At 28.6% G+C, this 21,955-nt stretch overlaps 2 pseudogenes; both read right to left on the reverse strand.

The window, feature by feature from the left end:
* Nucleotides 1–13,623, reverse strand: part of LOC111284327 (enoyl-[acyl-carrier-protein] reductase [NADH], chloroplastic-like) — a 29,603-nt pseudogene extending 15,980 nt beyond the window's left edge.
* A 6,172-nt stretch (nt 13,624–19,795) lies between these two features.
* Nucleotides 19,796–21,381, reverse strand: LOC111286216 (AP2/ERF and B3 domain-containing transcription factor At1g50680 pseudogene; annotated as a pseudogene).
* Nucleotides 21,382–21,955: the final 574 nt, after the last annotated feature.

Below are 21,955 nucleotides of genomic sequence, written 5' to 3' on the forward strand. Positions count from 1 at the left end.
TATTATAATTATTTTAATATAAAAATAATAAATAATAAATAAATAAAAATTTTATAAAAGTATATATATAGAGGAGGAATTAACTTACATAGTGTAACTTTTTTAAATTTTACACATTTTTCTAATATTTGATTTTAATATATCTAAATGATGAAAGTGATAAGTAAAAATAAAAAAATGAGTTAATCTCATTTTTTTAAATATATTAAAATCAATGATTAAAAAAATATGTAAAATTAAAAAAGAGTTATATTATGTAAGTTGATCTTTTCTCTTTCATATATTATCGTTATAGTTTTTTTTTGTTAATTTTTATATTATATTTTGTTCGTTGTATTTTTATTAATTATTTGATTAAATGTATAAGTTTTAATTTGTTGTAGTTTTTAAACTTTTTTGTAAGAATATTTAAAACAAAATTAAAAAAAAAAAATTTTGTTATGTCTTTTTTACTTTTATATTTATCATATTATATTATTATTTTATTTTATTATAGTAATTTAATATGTAGTTAAGTTTTATGTAATTAATTTAATATGTAATTTTAGTAAAGGTATTATAATAATTTTTTAAAAATGTCACATGTCAAATTTTCACTTGCAACACCGACACATATAAACAATAGAGTAAACCCAAAACAAAAATAAAAATACACAAATATATTTGATTTAGTCCAATCCAAAATGGTCTTCTTCAAATCTAATCTACTAATAAATAAATCTTTACAACTGTGAGATTTTTTGAATAAGAAAAATCACTAAAAACTTTCTACTCTAAACTTTACCCAAAGCCTAATCACACCATTTTAATAGTCTATTCACTTAGCTATTTTTTTGTGTACTATTTAGGATTCAATTAAAACTAAAGTATCTTATTTATAAAGATGAATCTCTTTATAACTTTACTAAATCTCTCATGTAGGATTTAAGACAAACTCTCAACTCTTATAACTTCACTTAACTTTCAACGTGGGATTAAGAGATTCAAGTCAAACCTCAGCAAGTCTTTCATTGACTTAAATCTCTAAATACTTTAACAGCATTCGTAAAACTGACGTGCTTGTCTATCTTTTTTTCCTTCATTATAGGAATCCTAACAACTAAGCCTCCATCAAGTATGTACAAGTGATTTTTGACCATATTCCTTTGTAGAACCACGCTATCATTCTTACAAACTTTGCATCAATCATTTCATCTATAGTATGTATACCTAAGAGAAGCTAACTCACTCAAGGCAATCAAATTGTAGTTTTAACTCAATACATACCTTATATGATGAAGAATCCTAATAACACAATTGTGAGATCTAAGGTGGACACTCCTAATATCTTGAATCTACATCTTTTCATTATTGGCAACCATAATATCCCTATACTTCTCATTCCTTTTCAACTCCATAAAATAATTTTTATCATTGCAAATATGAACACAAGTAGTTGAATCTAAAAGCCAACCTTTATTACCTTTCAAAGTTTAGGTTTCATCCATATAAGTCGTTAAAAGGAAATCATCACCAAACAAAACAACAATAATGTCACTCTTTTCTTTATCCAACTTCTTCTTGCATTCGCCTTTTTCAAAGCAATCATATCTTTTCTTAGCTTCTTACAATACGCTTGGATATGTCTTTTTTTGCCATAATAATAACATTTTGTATCACTATAATCTCTACCTCTTGATTTGGACTCCCTTTTGATCCATCAACCTTTTTTCAAGTTCTTCTTCAAAAAGAACCCTCTATAGCTAGTACACTCTCTCCAAGTGATGAGTTTTTTATTTTTATAAACCTTTCATTCTCACACAATAAAGTAGTTACATTATCCAACTTCAAAGTAGATTTAACCACCAATAAAGTTTGAATAAGAGGTCTATAGGACTTGGGGAAAAATGACAACAAAGTTAAAGCCTTCTTTTTATCTTTTAATTCATCAACAGAAATAGTCAACAATTGAGAAATTAGCCTATTAAATTTATTCAAGTGATCATGGAAATTTTTACCTTTTTTTATATTAAAAAAATACAGATTTATCTTCGAACATAATATGTTGTTGAATGACTTCGATGCATAAATGCTCTCAATGTTATCCCACAAACTCTTTTGAGTACTTTTAGTCAACACATTATACTTTATTTTTGGGGTTAAGGCTAATTTAATAGTACTAACATTCTTTTTCTAAATTCTATTCCAATTACTATTAGTTATTTCCTTAATCTTACTCTACTCTAATGCCTGATCTAACCCTTGTTGCACTAATAGATCTTAAATAATCCTTTGTTATAGCATAAAATTATTTTTTCCATTAAAGAGAGGAATCTCAAACTTAAGCATATTAGACATACCTTCAGACATTTATATTGTTTTTACAAAATATGAACTTCTTTCTCAAATCTCGCTTGTTATGATGTCTCGAGACCTGATGGTGAGTGACTTGAAAGTCGGACGAATAGAGAATTTTGGAAAACAAGGTTAAAAATATTTTTGATAAAAAAATCAAAACAAGGAATCGCCATCAATTTTTTTAGGGTGTGATTGGCCACAAAAAATTTTTATCCTTTTAATAAAATATTTTAAAACAAGTTTAAAAGTTTTATAAAAAAATAAATTTATGATCTTCAAAATCAGAGTTTAGGTCTAATAGTCGGTTATGCATGAGAAAAGATTAACACCTTTATAGCACTTGTCGAAGACATTACCAATTGATTACATGCTATCATTTGGTAAAAATGGTCATATTTTTTTAATGTTTAAAATTAATTCCTTTTCTTCTTTTTTTTTGAAAAAAAAATCAAAATTTAAAAATAAAACTTTTTTTTTTTATTTTGGATCAACATAAAAACTCTTTAGATAACAAAACAACTATTTAACTCTCCTATAATTAAGGAGAGCCTCAAAAATATTTCTAATTTAAAGGTTTCTAAATTACCCCACTAAAACTAAGACAACACCTTGCATAAATAATAATCACTGAGAATTCTCCTTTAATTAGGCCATATCTCAATGACTATATTTAATCAAGATATTATCTTATTTAAATTTTTTTTTTTGAAAACTCACTTGAAAAACTTTTGCATGATATACATGAAAATAATATATGATGAATGCATGATATGAATGATAAGGTATGAATGCATGTAATAATGTAAAATGAAATGCAAATGCATGGTTGGTTTGAGGGTTGCTTTGGTTTTGGAAGGTGGTTTAGGGTTTGAAAGGTGGTTCAAGGTTTAGAAAGTGGTTTAGGGTTTAGGATTTTAGGTTTTAGGATTTAGGATTTATAGTGTATGGTTTTATTAGAATTTGAGTTTAGGGTTTAGGGTTTGGGGTTTTGTGGGAATTTGAAGTTTTAATGGAATTTGAGGCTTCATGGGAATTATGCATGTGACAATTATAAATTACAAAAATGCCATAATGATGCATATGGCAAAAACATGACATGAGAATAAAATAATTATAAATCAAGGTATTTACAAAAAGAATTACAAACAAATTATACATGTAAAATCAAGAAGGAAATGAATAAAAAAAAATTTTAATTTTGTATGAATGTTTCACCAATTTTTTTTCTTAAAACCCAACTAAACAACAAAAAAAATTTAATCAAATAACTTAATAAAAACAACATTTTTTCATTGAAAATTTAATCCCAACATTTAAAAACATGAAAATCGTAACATATACACAATTAAACACATAAGAATCAAAACAAAATCTATCATAAGATGAAGAACACCACTCGGCTACATGAAATCCGCCATGGTTGAATGGCCTATGGCACCTCTGACCCATCATTTTCACTTCATTCAAGCAAAGCACTCATGAAACATCCATGAAATGATTTTCTAATAACATTTACAATCATGTAATGAACTAATAAAAATGTAAACATAAGTCGGACACCATCCATATACCACAAAACCAAATCATAAACTAAACAAATAACAAGTGAACCATCAACCAAAACATTCATAGGCAAAAAAAAAAAAAAACATTTAAGGAGAGCTAAGATGAGGTTCGACCATGGTGGAGGAGGTTGGCTGAACCTTCAACTTGTTTTTCTATGGTGGATTTGAATTTTTTGTTGCTTGAATTCTAGCTTGAATCCCACTATTGATTCATTAGGTGAATTTAATTTAAGCTTTAAATAAGAAAATGAACTTGAGAATTAAGAAAAAAATGGATGAAACAATATAAAAATGCTATGAAAAATGTGATGAGAATGTAAGAAAATAAAAGATAGAAATTGAAAAAGTATTATTTTAAGCAAGCAAAGCAAAGATTTTTCCCTTTTTTTTTTCATGAATTTCTTTTCTAGTTTTTTCTTCCCTTCTTCTATTTCACGAGCTCCCTTTCTTTCTCTTTGGAGAAAACATCAATCCTTCTTTGGTAAAGATGATAACATATATTAACCCAATTAAATCCTAGCCATTAGAACAAAACACAACCAAAGGTCCAAGTTTTGCCTTTGCTTTTGGTTTCAAAGAGCCAACTTCACCATTTGATCAAGCCCCTCAAGATGATCCAATGGAACTAAGAAGCATATTGCCAAAAGTTAGACTTTTACAGCCATTAAGACCAAGTGAAATTACCATTTTGCCTTTATTACAAAGTTTTGTTTTTAGGTCATTTTCTTGGAAATCAATGCTCCATTATTCATTTTAGGATTTTAAAAGCAACAACAATCATGAAATAATATAAAATTAAAATCTAAAATTTTTCATGAAATTTCAACTTCAAGAAGTGTCAATTATGAAATTGCCCTTAATTTTGGTAATTTCATGCCTCTTGAGGTACTGAATGGTTTTGAATGCACCAAAAATCATAAAATACTATAAAAATATGATTTGAAAAGTTTCACAAAAAATTGACCTTCAAAAGGTCAAATTAAAAAAATACCCATAAAAGAAATTTTGTTAATTTCATGCCTTTTGAGGTATTGCAGTGGTTTTAAATGCATCAAAAATCATGAAATATTATGAAAACATGATTTGAAAAATTTCACGAAAAACTAACCTTGAGAAGGTCAAATTACAAAAATACCCATAAAAAGTATTTTGATAATTCACACCTTTCATGATACAATCAATGTTTTCAAAATTCTAAAATCATCAAATAATATCAAACCATGATTTGGAGCATTTTATGAAATTTCAACCTTGGGAAGGTCAAATTACAAAAAGTTTCTAGAGGGGCATTTTGGTAATTTCATAATTTTAAGGTGTGATATGGGTTTTCAATGCATCATAAATCATTGAAAAAATTCAATTATTATCTGAAAGTTTCTCAAAAATTTGATTTCGAAAAGATCAAATTATGAAAATACTCCTAAAGTCATTTTGGTAATTTTACACTTTTCAAAGCACAATTAGACTTTTTAATGCTTTAAAACCATAAATTTCAATATTAATCCACATTGACTCCAATTTGGTTGTGAATTTTGAAGATTGACTTGAGTTTCATCCTTTTTAATTATTGATCAATTTTGATCAGGTTTGACTAGATTTGTTCTTGGTACATTTTGGTCAAATTAGCTCTAATTTGATTTTAGAAATTTGTCAAAATTAAAAAAAAATGTTGGATTTGAATAGGGTTGAATTTTAAACATTTCAAAAATGGCTGGGATTTTATCTGGACAAAATTAGATATCAATAACTGTTCCTCTTTGCAAACTTTTGAGAATTAGAAATAATATAAAGATCAAGGACACTAATTTTGTCTGGAACTGAGGGATGAGAGGGCTTTTTTTGCATTTGCTTGTTTGTTTTCATATTGCAAGATGTTTTTGTTTTTTTCAATAACATCCAAAGTTGGTAATTATATAGACTAAACCACAAATTAAAAAATAAAATGACTGGACTGAATCGTAAGTCAAAATAGAATGATGATTGGGATTGAAGCACAAGTTAGGGATTGAGGCGCAAGTTAGGAAAAAAGTGAATGAGACTGAATTGTAAGTCAAATAAAGTGATTAGGATTGAATTGTAAGTTATCAAAATGATCCAGATTGAACTATAAGTCGAACAAAGTGATAAAAACTGAATTACAAATTGAACGAAGTGACTAAGATTGAACTGTAAGTTAGATGAAGTGATTGGGATTGAACCATAAATCGAAGGAAGTGATCGAGACTAAACTGCAAGTTGGATAAAGTGATTAGGTTGAATCGTAAGTCAGATAAAGTGATTAGGACTAAATCGTAGTTAGATGAAGTTGCTGAGACTAAACTATAAGTTGGATGAAGCGATCGAGACTGAATCATAAGTCAAAAAATAAGGATAATCAAGATTGAATTGCAAGTTAGGAATAAAAAACTATTAGGATTGAATTGTAAGATGGAAAACAAGGATGATTGGGACTGAAGTACAAGTCAAAACATAAAAGATGATTGGGACTAAGCAAGAAATTGAAAAATAAGGATGACTGAAACTGAACCGCAAGTCAAAAAATAAAAGATCGAGACTGAACCATAAGTTAAAAAAATAAGGACTTTATGAAAGGGCTCATATAGAGATAGGTAACAAACTTTAGAAATCTCTTTTTAGGATGGGCTAAAGTTTGAATTTTGAAAAGTTTTGAAAAGTTTCATTTTAAAAAGTTAGGTTACATAGGAAGTTTTGAAAAGGATTTGGATTTTCTTTAAAGGAATTTTTCATCTCTTTGGTTTTTTCTTTGGTCTCTTTTTGACAAGTGTTCATTCTTCAAGACCATTTGTTGTTGTTGTTATTTTTTTAAATTTTTTTTAAAGTTATGTCCAAAAGACTTATGAATCCACAATGAAAATATATTCAGCTCAGAAGACCTATGAATCTTGCCTAAAAAGTCTTAAAATTATGCTTGGAGGACTTCGAAATTGTGCCCAAAAAATCTTGAGATTGTGCTCAGAGGAATTTGAGGTTGTGTGCGGAAGACATTGAAATTGTGCTCGAAGGACTTTGAGATTATGCTTGAAGGACTTTGAAATTGTACTAGGAAAACTTTGAGATTATGTTTGGAGGACTTTGAAATTATGCTTGGATGACTTTAAAATTGTACCTAACAAACTTTAAGATTGTTCAAAAATCCTGGTTTCGCCTGTAGGTCTGGGAAATTTTTTTAAAAATTTTGAGGTTTTATCTAGAGATCTTTAAAAATATTACAAGAATATAAAATTTCACCCTAAGGTCTTTGAAAATCTTTCAAAAATTTAAAATTTTACATGAAGATCTTGAAAATCATTTAAAAATTTATAGTTTTGCTTGGAGATCTTGGAAATCATTCAAAGATGTAAGATTTTACCCATAGGTATTTGGAAATCATTTAAAATTTAAAGTTTTGCTCAAAAGTCTTGAAAATCGTTTAAAAATCTAAAATTTTGCCAGGAAGTCTGGGAGATCATTCAAAGATTTAAGATTTTGCATGAAGGTATTTTGAAATCATTTAAAAATATGAGGTTTTACCCAGAGGTTTTTGAAAATCATTAAAAATTTTGAGGTTTTGCCCGAAGGTCTTGGAAAGCTTTCAAAAATTTAAGATTTTGCCCATAAGTTTTTGGAGATCATTAAAAAATCTAAGATTTTGTCTGGAGGTCTTGGAAATCATATACTCAATTTTCTTATCCTAATATCTTTAGAGTTTGAAATCTTTTCATTTCAAAATTTCCACTTTTGTTTCAAAAGCTTTTCACTAGTTGTCTCAAAACATCTTATCTTTTAGATTTGAAAATGCCCAATATTTCAATTTTATCTTTCAAAAGTGTTTCACACCATTTCTTAAGTGTTTTAAATTTCAAAAGAATAAATTTTCTCTTTTTTGTTTTATTACCCAAACTTTGGCAAACATAGCCATCATGCAAAAGACTACTGAAATGATTTTTTGGATGTAAACTTTACTTTACGCAAAATGCAAATGAATGCTTTATGCTAATATACAAATGTCCCATTCCAAATGTCAATGTATATGTCTTTTTCCTAATACAAATGTTCCATACAAATGCAAATTTCTATCCTAGTTATGCATATGTATTGCAATGATTCAAGTGTAAATACCTTTTTTCATAATGCAAATGCAAACATAAGGATACACATACAAAGATCCTTTTTTTTCTCATTTTTTTAGATTTTATTTCTGTTAATTTTTCTTGCTCATCAAATTAGCTTTTCAATTTCTTTTCGAAAGGGTCTCATTTCCCATTTTCTCATGTTATTTTCTTTAGTCCTTCACCTATCTTCCTTGTGGTCTTTTTACCAATTTTTGTTCTTTTTATTTCTTCAACAGGTTTTTTTATTTTCCTTATGTTTTCCTTTTCAACATGCAACATGCATCATGTATTTCAAACTCGATTGCAAAATCAAAAAGAAAAAAACACTCATTTTTTTTTTAATCCAAGCTGGTCTAAAGATTCTCACAATTCAATACTCTTTTTTCTACACCAAACATGGTTTTCTTTTCTCCTTACAAAAATGCATGATTAGTTATTAAAAAATTTTTAAAATAGTCAACAAAATTTACCCTACATAATTAAATTCTCTAATAAAAGAGAATAAAATATCTGAACAAATGTGACTATGTGAGTCTCTTGGAAGTTGGTGTTCCCTATTAGAAATAGAAGAGGCAAAATTTTTTTTTCAACAAGTTGAATGGTTCAACATGTGAAGGTTTCAGTTCTTTTGAAAACAGCTTCACCATTTGAAGGGAATAAAAAATGTGTATACTTTTTAATATAGGCTTATAAATGGAACATAAGTTTTTCTTAAAAAGCATGAATGCCTTGAAAACCAAACATATTTGACAATTTCTTAATTATCCAAATATGGCATTTGATAGATGACATGGCTAGCTATAAGGGGCTCAAAATTTGGAAAGTCATTTAGTGAAGAGGAAAGAAGGCTCAAAATTTCAAAATCAATCTCTTTTTATGCATTTCAAGATTTTGGATCTTTCAAAGAGTATGTGTTGCCTTTGGTTAGCATCAATAGTGGTTTTAAAGGCTTTATGATGTGCTTTAGATTACCCTTTTGAAGGGTTTTCACCTAAGGGTCACATTCATCTTTTTTTTTTAATTTTTTTTTATTATTACACCTTGCACTCAAGAATTCAAACTTATCTAAAATGAGATAACGATCAACAAGGGTGATTAGGTAATAAAAGGAAACAAAAAAAGTTCATGAGTTTTATGATCATTCCTCAAAGAGAACTCTTCAATTTTAAGTATCTATGCTTGATCTAATATGGACTTTTATTAGGATGTAATATAGGTGAAGGCTTGGGGTTTTTAAAGAAAGTGATAGATAAACCTAAAATAAGTATTTGAAGGTGATTAAACTAATGATCATTTTTTCATTTGAGAGATTCACTTTGGGATATTTATCCTTTAATTTTTTCCATGTTCTTTACTGGATCATTCATTTTTTCTTTCTTTTTCTTTTGCTTCTCCCCTTATTCTTTTTTTTTCTCTATTGTTTCTTCTCTTTTTTGCTTCATTTCTGTCTTTTTTGTTACTTTCTTATTTTTTCCCTTTTTTTTTCTCATTGAGTGGATTTGAGACTTTAGGAACCTTTCTTTAGACATTTTTCTTCAACATCTAGGATTCTTTTTTTGGACATTACCATATTTAATCCCCTAACTGTAATTTTTTTTGTGTCTCAATGTAAAGGGTGATTTTTGGTTAGAGTTTACTTTGAAAGAATTTTATCAGGCTCAAAAGGATAGCAAGGGATAAATTTTTTATATTTGTGAAGGAATGATAAATAATGGTCATTTATCATCTCAAGCATATGTTATTCATATTTGAAGAGTAATTCTTAAAAAAAAAAAGGTTTGAGGGAAGGTTTTTTCTTTTATTTATTTTTTGGGATTTTCTTGGAGTTTAACTCTTTTTGAACTCTTTAGTTTTTTTTATGAACTTATTAAGATTTCTTTAGGTTTTGGATTCATTCAAATGTCTTGAGTGCATAATATTATAATTAAAAAAATTTTATTTATTTTTTTTCTTATTTCATTTCATTTTGTTCCTTCCTTTCTCTTTATCTTTTTTTTTTACATGACCCCACTACAATTCAAGAAAGATGCCTTATTTTGGCAAACCAATGCTAATGAAGGTTAATGTGAGAGAAATGGTCATGTCGAATGAACTCATTTAAGGTGTCAATGAGTCTATGTCACTCTATAACAAGGGATGGGTTAATCACAATTCAAGTTGTCTTATGGATCACTCTTTATTTCTAGTCAATTTGCCCCAAGATATTGATTAGGAACAAATTTAAGGTAAAGAACTAGGAGGCTAGTATATTTGTGGTCATTTAAAAGGACTTGGGTGGCTTTGATTTTAAAAATTTTAAAGTTATAGTGTAGCCCTGACATTTATCAAATTGCTACATCCAAATTCTTAAGAAAAATGCCATGTTTGTCTGACCTTCTAAGAATCTCAATTTTTCTTTTTGTTTTGAAATTAGTTGTCTCATTATTCATTGCCTAGGAAAAGATTATCACACTTTGATATCACAGTATTGTCAAGCGAAGTCAAGGTTAAAAAATTTAGGTTCATGTCTCTTGAGGGGTCATGATTGGTAAGTGAAAGCATTTGAATGATTTGAAAATAATGTGAACGCATTTGGTGAGTTTATTTCTAATTAAAATCACCAACTCTTTCGAGACTCTTTCCATCTATTATTATAAAAGAAAATTTTCTCTTTTTTTCTTTCTTTTCCTTTTTCAAAACACTTCTCATTTTATGATTCAGAAACTAATTATGTGGGGCTTTTATTCAAACAATTGCATAAAAATAAAATTTTATAGAAAAACTCCAAAACATTCATTTTTTCTAAAATAAATTCTAACAAGATTAATCCAAATAACTTCTAGAGAAACTATATGCATGTCATACACAAAATAAAAAGCCAAAAGTTCAAAAAAAAAAAATCCTATTTTGATATTTCAAAACTCGAGACCTCTTTCCAAATTTCAACTCCTCACATTTTGTGATTGGATAAAGTCATCTTTCATTTTTCTTAAGTTCTAATTGCTCTCATATGATAATCACACTTGCTATTAGGATTATAACTTTTTGCTGATAGATTTGGTGTTGTTTTTTGAGGCATAAGAGTGAGGTACTAGCCTTTTATTAGCAAAGGCAAAAAGTGAAAAATAAGAATTAGAAGTTTCTCTTAATCATTTCTTGGTCTTTTTTGGCTTTTTGTTGGTTGGGTGGTAAGTTTAAGTGTAGGGACATGATTATGAGTAGTCATTTAAAGATTGGGATTTGCTTGAAAGCCCAAATGCTGGGTTGGTTGACAAAGATATAAACTTTGGGAGATATTACCTATGACCAAAAAGTAGGGTTGATGAAGAGGATAAGGATTGTATGAGATGAAGTTCTTAGGTAGATGCCTCTTAACTATGGCTGCTTGCATTTTCCTTTCATTCATTTCCAATGTACTATCTTTTTCAACATCAGTCTCATCTTTTAACTTAATCTTACCACTATTGATTGCATTTTATATCACTCTTTTAAAAAATCACCATATTAGTGAAGTTTTTAAAGACATTCCCAATCATTCTTTCGTAATAAGGAGTGTTCAAGGAATTGACGAATAGAACGATGATTTCTTTCTCTTTTAATGGTGGTTGTACTTAAGCAGCTACATTTCTCCACCTTGGGCCATATTCTTTAAAGGTTTTGATTCTTTTTTTCTTCATATTTTGCAAGGGCATCCTATCTGACACTATATCTTCAACATGTTTATATTGTTCTATGAAGGCCCTAGCCAAATCCTTTTATGAGTATATTTTGTTGTGATCCAATTCGACGTACCACCTTGCAACAGATCTAGTAAGACTGTCCTGAAACCAATGTATCAATAGTTTATCATTATGGGTATGATCAATCGTCTTCCTATAGAACATTATGATATGTACAAAAAGGCAATTTGTTCCATCATATTTCTTGAAGTCTAAGACCTTGAACTTGGATGGAAGTATAAGGTCGGATATTAAGCTTAGCTCTCAAGCATCCACATTCCTATACATATCATGTCCTTTTATGGCTTTTAATCTTTCTTTCAATAGATCATACTTGTTATTCATTTTAGTAATTTTTACGGCATTAGATACCCCTTTTAACTTCTTTTGCTCTTTCGAATAATCCTAGTTCAACACAGTGATGGGGGTTAAAAGGAGTGTATCCGGGATTAATATTCACTTGAACCGGTGATGGTTTAACAAAAGTACCAACATACTATTGATGAGTTGCCATTGATGTCTAAGTAATATAGGGATAAGGATACGTGAACCCAACATACACTGGTTCCTTTACTGCCATTTCTTCCCTTACTTCTTGTGTCTCAACAATCCCTTATCCTTTTGTCAACCCTACCAACATCTATTTCAATTCTATGAATTGACTATCAAAGTTTTATTGCATCTTTCCAACCGTCTTTCTTGTTTCTTCATGTGCCCTTTTTACCCTTCTAATCTAGTTAGCATGCTCATTTTCAATGATTCATATGATGCATTATCCTTAGGCCTTTTATTAATTACTCAAAATCAAAAGTGTAGGATGAGAATTTTATTATTTGCCCTAAAAGATAATTCTTAAAAATCCTTCAATGTTTAGGCAAGAATTTTGAACATATCTTTTGCTTCAAAGCTTTCATGAGAGTATATTTACAACCACCATTCCTTGTTCTTAACTAGCATGAAAAACAATGTTAAAACAAATGACCATTCAAGATATTTCTTGAAACTGCACATAAGCATTTCATTTTATTGAAAATGCTTATTTTGAACAAACATTAAGCAAACAAAAGTATGCCAAAAGATTGTTTTTTGAAAGAATTTTTTTTTCAAAATTTCAATCTTGTTCACACCATTATTACCCCTAAATACAAAAAGTGTTTTTCATGTGATTTATTTAGGATAATTACAATGGAAGAGGTAGGCATGGCTCTACCTAAGGCTGGCTCTCTAAAGCTCACTATATGTTGGGTCAAGAATTTACACATATAAAGATTATCAAACTATTCTTCACATCATCGTCCATCATAGACTTGTGTGGTACCCTGATCCTAACTCATCATAGGCTATGAGTGGAAATGGTTCAATCTGAATGGGAATATTTCACTAAGCAATGTAAAGGTTTACACTTCATGAAAGCATAGCTACTTTACTTCTTCCTAAATAGGGTTAGAGCTTGGGTATAGAACTTATACATACAATGTAATGTGAGTGTGCGTGAAGGAATATACAAACCTTTTACATTTTCCTAAAATACAGTTTTCTTAGATTTTCCCACAAATATTAAGAATCAAATAAAGAACAATAATATATAATAAATAGCATAATTAAAATATGCATGAAATGACATAATTAAAATATGCATGAAATGTAAAACACACACATTTCTCTGTTTTTTTTGCATTTTTGTTTTTTTTTTTTGAAAACAAGGAAATTAAATCAAAACTTTTTTTTCATTCTTTCAATTTTTTTTTTCAAAATTTCCACATTTTTTTTATAAAAAAATCAAAAATTAAGGAATTAAGATTAAACACTAATTAGGACCATTAAACCAAAATTTAGAATAACTTGCAATCAATTTTTAACCTGACTTTCTAAACATGTGTCCTCAGTGGAGTCGCCAAGCTGTTGCGACATCTCGAGACTTGAAGGTGGGTGGCTTGAAAGCCGGATGAATGGGAAAATTTGGAAAATGGAGGCCAAATATATTTTTGATAAAAAATATCAAAATAAGGAATCACCACTAATCTTTTTTAGAGTGTGATTGGCAACCTAAAAATTTTGTCTTTTTAATAAAACATTTAAAAACGAGTTTAAAAGTTTCATAAAAGGAAAAAATTTATGGTATGCGAAATTAGAGTTTAGTTTCGGAAGTCGGTTATGTATGGAGAAATATTAGCACCCCATAGCGCCTATCGAATATGATACTAATTGATTACATACTATTCTTTAATTTTGGTAAAAATGATCCTATTTTCTTAATGTTTAAAATTAATTTGTTTTTTTTCTTTTTTTTTCAAAAACAAAATCAAATTTTAAAAATGAAACCTTCTTTTTTCTATTTTGGATCAAGATGAAAACTCCTTAAATATCGAAACACCTTTTCACTTTCGTATAATTAGGTGGAGTTTCGAAAACATTTCTAATTTAAGGGTTTCCAAATTGCCCCACTAAAACTAAGATAACACCTTGTATAAATAATAATCACTGAGAGTTTCCTTATAGTTGGATTGATCTCGATGACTATATTTAATTGATATATTATCTTATTTAAAATATTTTTTTTTTGAAAACTCATATTGAAAAACTTATGCATGATATGCATGAAAATAATATATGATGAATGCATGATATGAATGATAAGGTATGAATACATGACAATTTATGAATGCATGTAATGTAAAATGAAATGCAAATGCATGATTGGTTTGGGGGTTGATTGGGTTTTGAAAGGTGGTTTAGGGTTTGTAAGGTAGTTTAGGGTTTAAAGAGTGGTTTAGGGTTGAAAGGTGGTTCATGGTTTGGGAGGTGGTTTAGGATTTAGGGTATAGAGTTTTGGGTTTCATAAGAATTTGGGGTTTCATAGGAATTATGCATGTGACAATTACAAATTACAAATTACAAAATGCTATTAATGATGCATATGACAAAAGCATGACATAAGAACAAAATAATTACAAACCAAAGTATTTACAAAAATAAATTATAAACAAGTTATACGTGTAAAATCAATAAGGAAATGGATCAAACACAAAAAACCTTTTAAATTTTGTATGAATGTTCCACCATTTTTTTTCCTTAAAACCCAACCAAGCAACATGAAAAATTAACCAAACAACTTAATAAAAACAATATTTTTTTTATTGAAAATTTAACCCCAACATTTAAAAACATGAAATCATAACATATACACAATTAAATACATAAGAATCAAAACAAAGTCTATCATAAGATGAAGAGCACCATCAGCCTACATGAAATTCACCATGGCCAAATGGCCTATGGCATCTCTAACCCATCATTTTCATTTCATTCAAGCAGAGCACTCATAAAACATTCGTAAAACTATTTTCTAATAACATTTAGCAATCATGTAATTAACTAATGAAATGTAAGCACAAGCCAAACACTATCCATATACCATAAAACCAAATCATAAACTAAACAAATAACAAGTGAACCATCAACCAAAACATTCACGGCAAAAAAAAGAAAAGAAAGAAAACGTTTAGGGAGAGACATGGACCATTTGTATAATTTAACAACTGATTTCATCAATCCCAATTGCCATATCAGTAAGTCAATGCCACATCATTGAAATCAATGCCATGCCATTAAAGTCAACACCATGTCTGCATGATCAATAGTCACGTCAGCTAACTTAACAAAAATCAACTAACATTGATAACAATTGGACATATTTTGTTAAATTAAACTATTATGAGGATTTGATTTTTTCAGATTATTTTATAAAGACTAAAGTTCAAATTCAGTATAAGTATAGGGATTAATAGCATAATTTGACCAATAACAATTGAACCATCAACCAAAACATTCATAAGCAACAAAAAAACAAAGAAAACATTTAGGGAAAGCCAAAATGAGGTTTGACCATGGTGGAAGAGGTTGGCCAAACCTCCAACTTGTATTTCTATAGTGGATTTGAGTTTTTTTGTTACTTGAATTATAGCTTTAATCCCACTATTGATTAGTTGGGTGAAGTTGATTCAAGCTATGAAGAAGAAAATGAACTTGAGAATTAAAAAAAAAAATGGATGAAACAATATGAAAATGCTATGGAAAATGTGATAAGGATGCAAGAAAATACAATATGAAAATTGAGAAAGTATACTTTCAAGCAAGCAAAGCAAAAATATTTCTCCCTTTCTTTTTTTTTTCATGAATTTTTTTTAGGTTTTGTCTTCCCTCCTTCTGTTTCATGAACTCTCCTCATTCCTTTTGTAGAAAATGTTAATCCTCTTTTGGTGAAGATGATGAAATATCTCAACCCAATTAAATCCTAGCCATTAGATCAAAACACATCCTAAGATCCAAGTTTCACCCTTGTGTTTTGGTTTCAAGGAGCCAATTTTCACTGTTGGATCAAGCTCCTCAAAATGATCTAACGATCTAAGATGCATACTACCAAAGGTTGGATTTTTACAAACATTGAGACCATGTTGAAAAAGCATTTTGCCTTTCTTACAAAGTTTTTTTGTTTTTAGCCATTTTCTTGAAAATCGATGCTTCCTTATTCACTTTTAGGATTTTAAAAGCACTAAAAATCATGAAATAATATAAAATTAAGATTTAAAATTTTTTATAAAATTCCAACTTCAAGAAGTGTCAAATTACGAATTATTTCTAAGAGGTATTTTGTTAATTTCATGCCTCTCAAGGTACTGTAGTAGTTTTGAATCCACCAAAAATCATGAAATATTATAAAAATATGATATGTAAAGTTTCACGAAAAATCTACCTCAGGAAGGTCAAATTACAAAAATACCCCTAAAAGGTGTTTTGATAATTTCATACCTCTCGAGGTACAATCAAGGTTTTTAAAATTCTAAAAATCATCAAATAATATCAAACCATGATTTGGAGTATTTTCCAAAATTCCAACCTTAGGATAGTTAAATTACGAAAATTTTTCTAAGGGGTATTTTGGTAATTTCACGTCTCCTAAGGTGTGATATGGGTTTCAATGCATCAAAAATCATTAAAAAATTTCAATTATGATTTGAAAGTTTTCACAAAAACCCGACTTTGAAAAGGTTAAATTTCAAAAATACCCTTGGGTTATTTTTACAATTTTATACTTTTCAAATTGCAATTAGACTTTTTAATACTTTAAAACCATAAATTTCAATCTTTATCCACATTGACTTTAATTTGGTTGTGAATTTCAAAGATTGACCTAAGTTTCATTCATTTTGACCATTGATCATTTTGATCAAGTTTGACTAAGTTTGACCAAATTTGACCTTAGAGTATTTTGGTCAAATTGGCTCCAATTTTGATTTTAGAAACTTGTCAAAATTCATGAATGTCGAATTTGAATCAGGTTAAATTTTAAATATTTCATAAATGGTCAAGATTTTTCCTGAATAAAATTAGGTGTCAACAACACTTTGATATTATTTGTAAGGAACAAACAAACACTTATAGCACTCACCCACACAAAAAATAAGAACACAAAAATATATTTAGTTTAGCCCAACCCAAAGTGGCGTATTCTAAATTTAATCTAGTAATAAATAAATATTTACAATTGTGAGACTTTTGCAATGAGAAAAGTTACAAAAATTTCTTACTCAAAATTTAACTCAAGGGCCAATTATACTCTTTTAATAGCCCACTCACCTAGCTGTTTTCTTTTTCTTTTTTTTTTTTAACTATTTGGGATTATCTAATTAAAACTAAAGCATTTTATTTATAAAGGTGAAACCCCTTATAACTTTACTAAATTTCTCATGTGAATTTAAGAAAAACTCTCAACTCTTATAACTTCACTCGACTTTTGACGTGGGATTAAGAGATTCAAGGCAAATCTCAACAATGTTATTTTAGTAATTTAATATGTTTTAATTTTATATTTATGTTAAAATTTAATACGTAATTATGAAGCAATCATAAGAGCATTTTTATAATTATATTAAGAAGAACATTATAGTAATTTTGATCAATTATAATAGAAGGAGTATTATAGTAATTTTGACAAATTATGGTACAAAGGCTTTTTCATAATATTTTAGGAGGTGCATTATAGTAATTTTGGCCAATTATGAGAGGAGGGGCACTATAATCATTTTGACCACGTGTCATCCTCTAATCAAATAATTAGAGAGGCATAATTACATTTTCATTTATCTTCTTATTTCTTAGAAATTATATAAACTAAACTATCTAATTTAATTAGTTTTGGAAAGATATCATATTAAGAAAAAGTCAATTTTGAAAGAATTATGCAAAATCAATAATAGTGGCATACAACATTTTACAAAATAAGTTTATTTTGAATTAGATTTAGATGATTTTTCATTGGATTTAAGGTTACAAAAAAATATTTTAGACTATCATCGCAATGAGAGAGACACTGTTTGAAGAGGTTATTTTTGTACTATGAAACCTATAAAGAATAATTGTTATGTGTTATCTTTATGTATAAACAAAATAATTTTTAATGCATTTGAGTTAATTTATATTTATATATTTATATATTTAATATTATCTATATTACTTGTCCCCATTAAATATAAATCCTGACTCATCCCTTAGTATTTTCAAAGTAAAATTTAAAATTTATGAATTTTTTAGAGTAAATTATTAAAATTATTTTTAAAAATTCAAATAAAATTTGAAGATACCTTAACTGTTTAAATATATTTGTAACTTTGATGTCTTACACCATAAGATAAGAAAGAAGTAATATTTTATAGTTCAAATTTAAAGTAATAACCGTTAAATCAAACTTAAATTGTTAATTATAAGCTTCAAATATAAAACTTTTATTTATATTCCATTGAACCCCTGGCCAAATATAACAATGTATGGAAAACATGTATCAAAATATCATATTTGTGGTCTTAAATTAATTAAGGTTTTTCTTGAATTATGGTCTTTTTTTTAATTTTAATTTTGATTTAGTTGTCTTTAACCACTTTTTCTTAAACAATCTATCCTATTCCGCCCTTCAAAGTTTGGGCTAGCTTCAAAAAGGCAAGAACTTATAATGATTTAAGACGAATGATAGTATTATACATATTTTTTAATTTTTGGATCAAAATTACATTTAATTCTTTTGATCCAAAAATATAAAAAAAATGTAACACTTACATTGATATGAATGAATTTCTCTTATATATATTTATCTGATCGGATAAAATATGTATTTAAGTTATTTCAAATGTACATTGGATCCTAAAATTAAGGAGCCATTGTCATGCTAGTTACTTTATTTAGAGCTTATTGGATTATATATCATTTTCTATCCCTTAATTTGGGGTTTTACAATGGGAGAAAAAATATTTCGATTTATCTACATATAAAGTATTTTCTATTTCTGAGGTCAATTTGTTTCCTGTTACATCTCAAATTTTAATTAGTGCTCTTCCCAATGACAGTCTTAGCAAAAAATAAAATAAAATAAAATAAAATTATTTTTTATTTTCAAATTTTAATCACATCTCAATTTATTTCATAATTTTTACTTTGCAAAAAATTAAGGATAATATGCAATTGTATGTTAGAAGATTTTAACTACTTCATTTCAACTTGCAAGATGAATTACAAGATTAATTTGAAGGGTTGAAGGGATATGCATAGCTGCCCCAATACTTTTGTCCCACTTTGTTTTTTTTTTTAATGGAAAATACTATACGATCCCATCATTTTTGTCACACCATATTTATTTCTTTTGACGTGAAAATAATTTATTGACTTAAGTGTAATATCTGATCTATTAATCAATTCACTGATTCATGTCAATACAAATATTTGATATAAAATTGGTGAAACAAAAAGCATTATTATTATTTTTAAAAATTTTTGCTTCCATTAATGTGACCAAAATCTATTCATTCAACAATTAAAAATTCATTTATAGATAGTGACTTACTTAAAAATTGGTAGATCTCTTTTTTTTTTTTAAATTTATCTAATAAATTTTGACACATAAGGTGCAATAAAAAAAATTTTCGAGGTGGAAATGTTTTTCTTTAGAAAGTATCATTACTGAAAGTTAAATAATTAAAAAAAAAAAAAACTAGAGATTTAGGAGATTAAAGAGAGGAAGAAAATTATTTCTTACTAGTATATTCTTATAATGTAGTTCAATTCTGTGAATGATAAAAAAAAAAAAAAAAATCCTCAGTTGAGACAAAATTAAAGAACATTTCATTTAGAATTTACAAATTTTCTAGTTTGATTTGCAGGATAATGAAGCTAAAATGAACAGTATTATATATTCTAATAGTCAGGACTCTAATTGCAAATATATACAAGTAAATAACTGCTGATAAATTGCAGCTGAATTAAGCTGAGCTATATCTGGCCAAAGGGAAAAAAAAAAAGAAATCAAATGGAAAAAAGCCCAAAATAAATAAGATTATGAACATTATTGCCTTTGTCAGTTAATGTGTACTCCAAAAAGGGAAATCCTTTTGCCCTCCACATTATGGGATGACTCTAATCCATTGATAGGTTTGTCCTCATTATCCACTCTGCAGTAGAAATTCTTCCCCAAATTCAGTTCCAATTCCACTTGCAAATTATCCTGATGACCTGAGGATTCCAATCTGTTAGAGGCCTTCTTCTCCTCATTCATACAATTTTGTTCACCATTGTAATTTACATCAATTAGGAAGAAATTTTGGCCCCTTTTTTCCCCACCAGGCCACTCACATGTGTAAAATATGATGGTGTCTCTTTCCCTCAATTTCTTCTCCTTCACAAATCGATTCCAACCCCTTGTAAAAACAAAGCTTTGGCTACTTCTCCAATAGCAATATCGAAATTTCCATGTCCTCATCAACTTGTCATAGAAAACAAGCTCTATGTCTTCTAACCCACCACCACCACCACCACCAACCAAACTTTGTTGATCATTCTCACAAATGTATGGAAAGTACTTAGCAGCATATTTCTTGGGGATCACAAGTCTATTAAGCTTGCCAACATCACTTGGAGTCAATTCCTTTTGAAAAAGTTGCACACAAGTAAATTGTATATCTCCATGAACCAAATTTTTGTTATGTTTTGTGCCCAATTTCCCATCCCTTTCGGATAGTGTTTTGACAAAATCTGCAAACTTGGCTTGATAGGAACCATCTCTGATCATGTTCAATACATCTTCTGCGCTATAAAGGTTTTGGAAATTAGGCTCTTGGATGTTGTGATCTGTCCATGAAAAGTTTCTATGGGAATCCCCGTTTCGAAGCTTGATGGCGGCGCTATCATAAGCCATGGCAGCTTCTTTCTCGGACTTGAATGTCCCAAGCCAAATCCTCTGGTGGTTGGCATAAATTTGTGCACCCCAATTTCCGTTTTGCTGTGGCACAACCCCTTTAAACCTTGCTAAAGAGGCACCGCTTTCATGCCTGGAACGTTTGTTGGCACGTAATGTGTAGTTGCTGTTGCCGGAATCTGAGGTTTCTGCTGCTGCCACATTCAGTTTAGCGTTTAAAACCATGATTGATTCATCATCCTCCATTGGAGAGTGGTCGAAAAAAATAAATAAATCTAGGCAGGCAAGAGCAATGGAAGCGTAAATGAGAGAGGTTGGGTTTAATAAAAAAAAAAAAAAGGCTGTCAAGATTAATTGGAGCAAGAAATATGGATTCAAAAAATTATGGAGAGATTGAGGGAGAAAAACTTGCAATCAGAGATATTGATGAATATGGCAGGATTACATTTAAGAGATGAAGGGTATAAAAGAAGCTAAGCAAAATTAGGTATCTTTTGACAGACAAGTCAAAACCATATTAGAATTTTCCAGGAAAAATGTTTGAATTTCCAATGAAAATAATAGGTTAGAAACAAATTATTTTCTTTTATTTGAAAATAATGTTATAACACGGGATAATTAGTGGGTTAGTAAGTTGAAACAAACTGAGAGTGACTTGATTTTATTTGTCCTAATTTAGGCAGAAAGATTTTGTTCAACTTAAAATACCTACTCTATTGCTTAGCCTCTCAATTAGTTCCTTTAACTAAAAATGCCATTTCTTCAGTGTGTCGTTTTAGTTGCAGGAATATGCAGAGTATGTGCTGCCGCTTTTGTAATAGTTGAACTCAAATGTGTTGGCATTTTAACAAACATATAAATTGATCACTAATGAAGTCTTGTTTCAATGTTTTGGCATCGGTTTTGTAACTCTCAGGTTTCAGGTCTCAAATCCCAAATTGCATTGATTAACCTTATGATATCGGATTTTCCTCTAACCACATGTTCGTTAATTTGTTAATCTTT

Source organism: Durio zibethinus, chromosome 6, assembly GCF_047325235.1.
Source record: "Durio zibethinus cultivar Kanyao isolate XHJ-2024 chromosome 6, ASM4732523v1, whole genome shotgun sequence".
Taxonomy (NCBI): domain Eukaryota; kingdom Viridiplantae; phylum Streptophyta; class Magnoliopsida; order Malvales; family Malvaceae; genus Durio; species Durio zibethinus.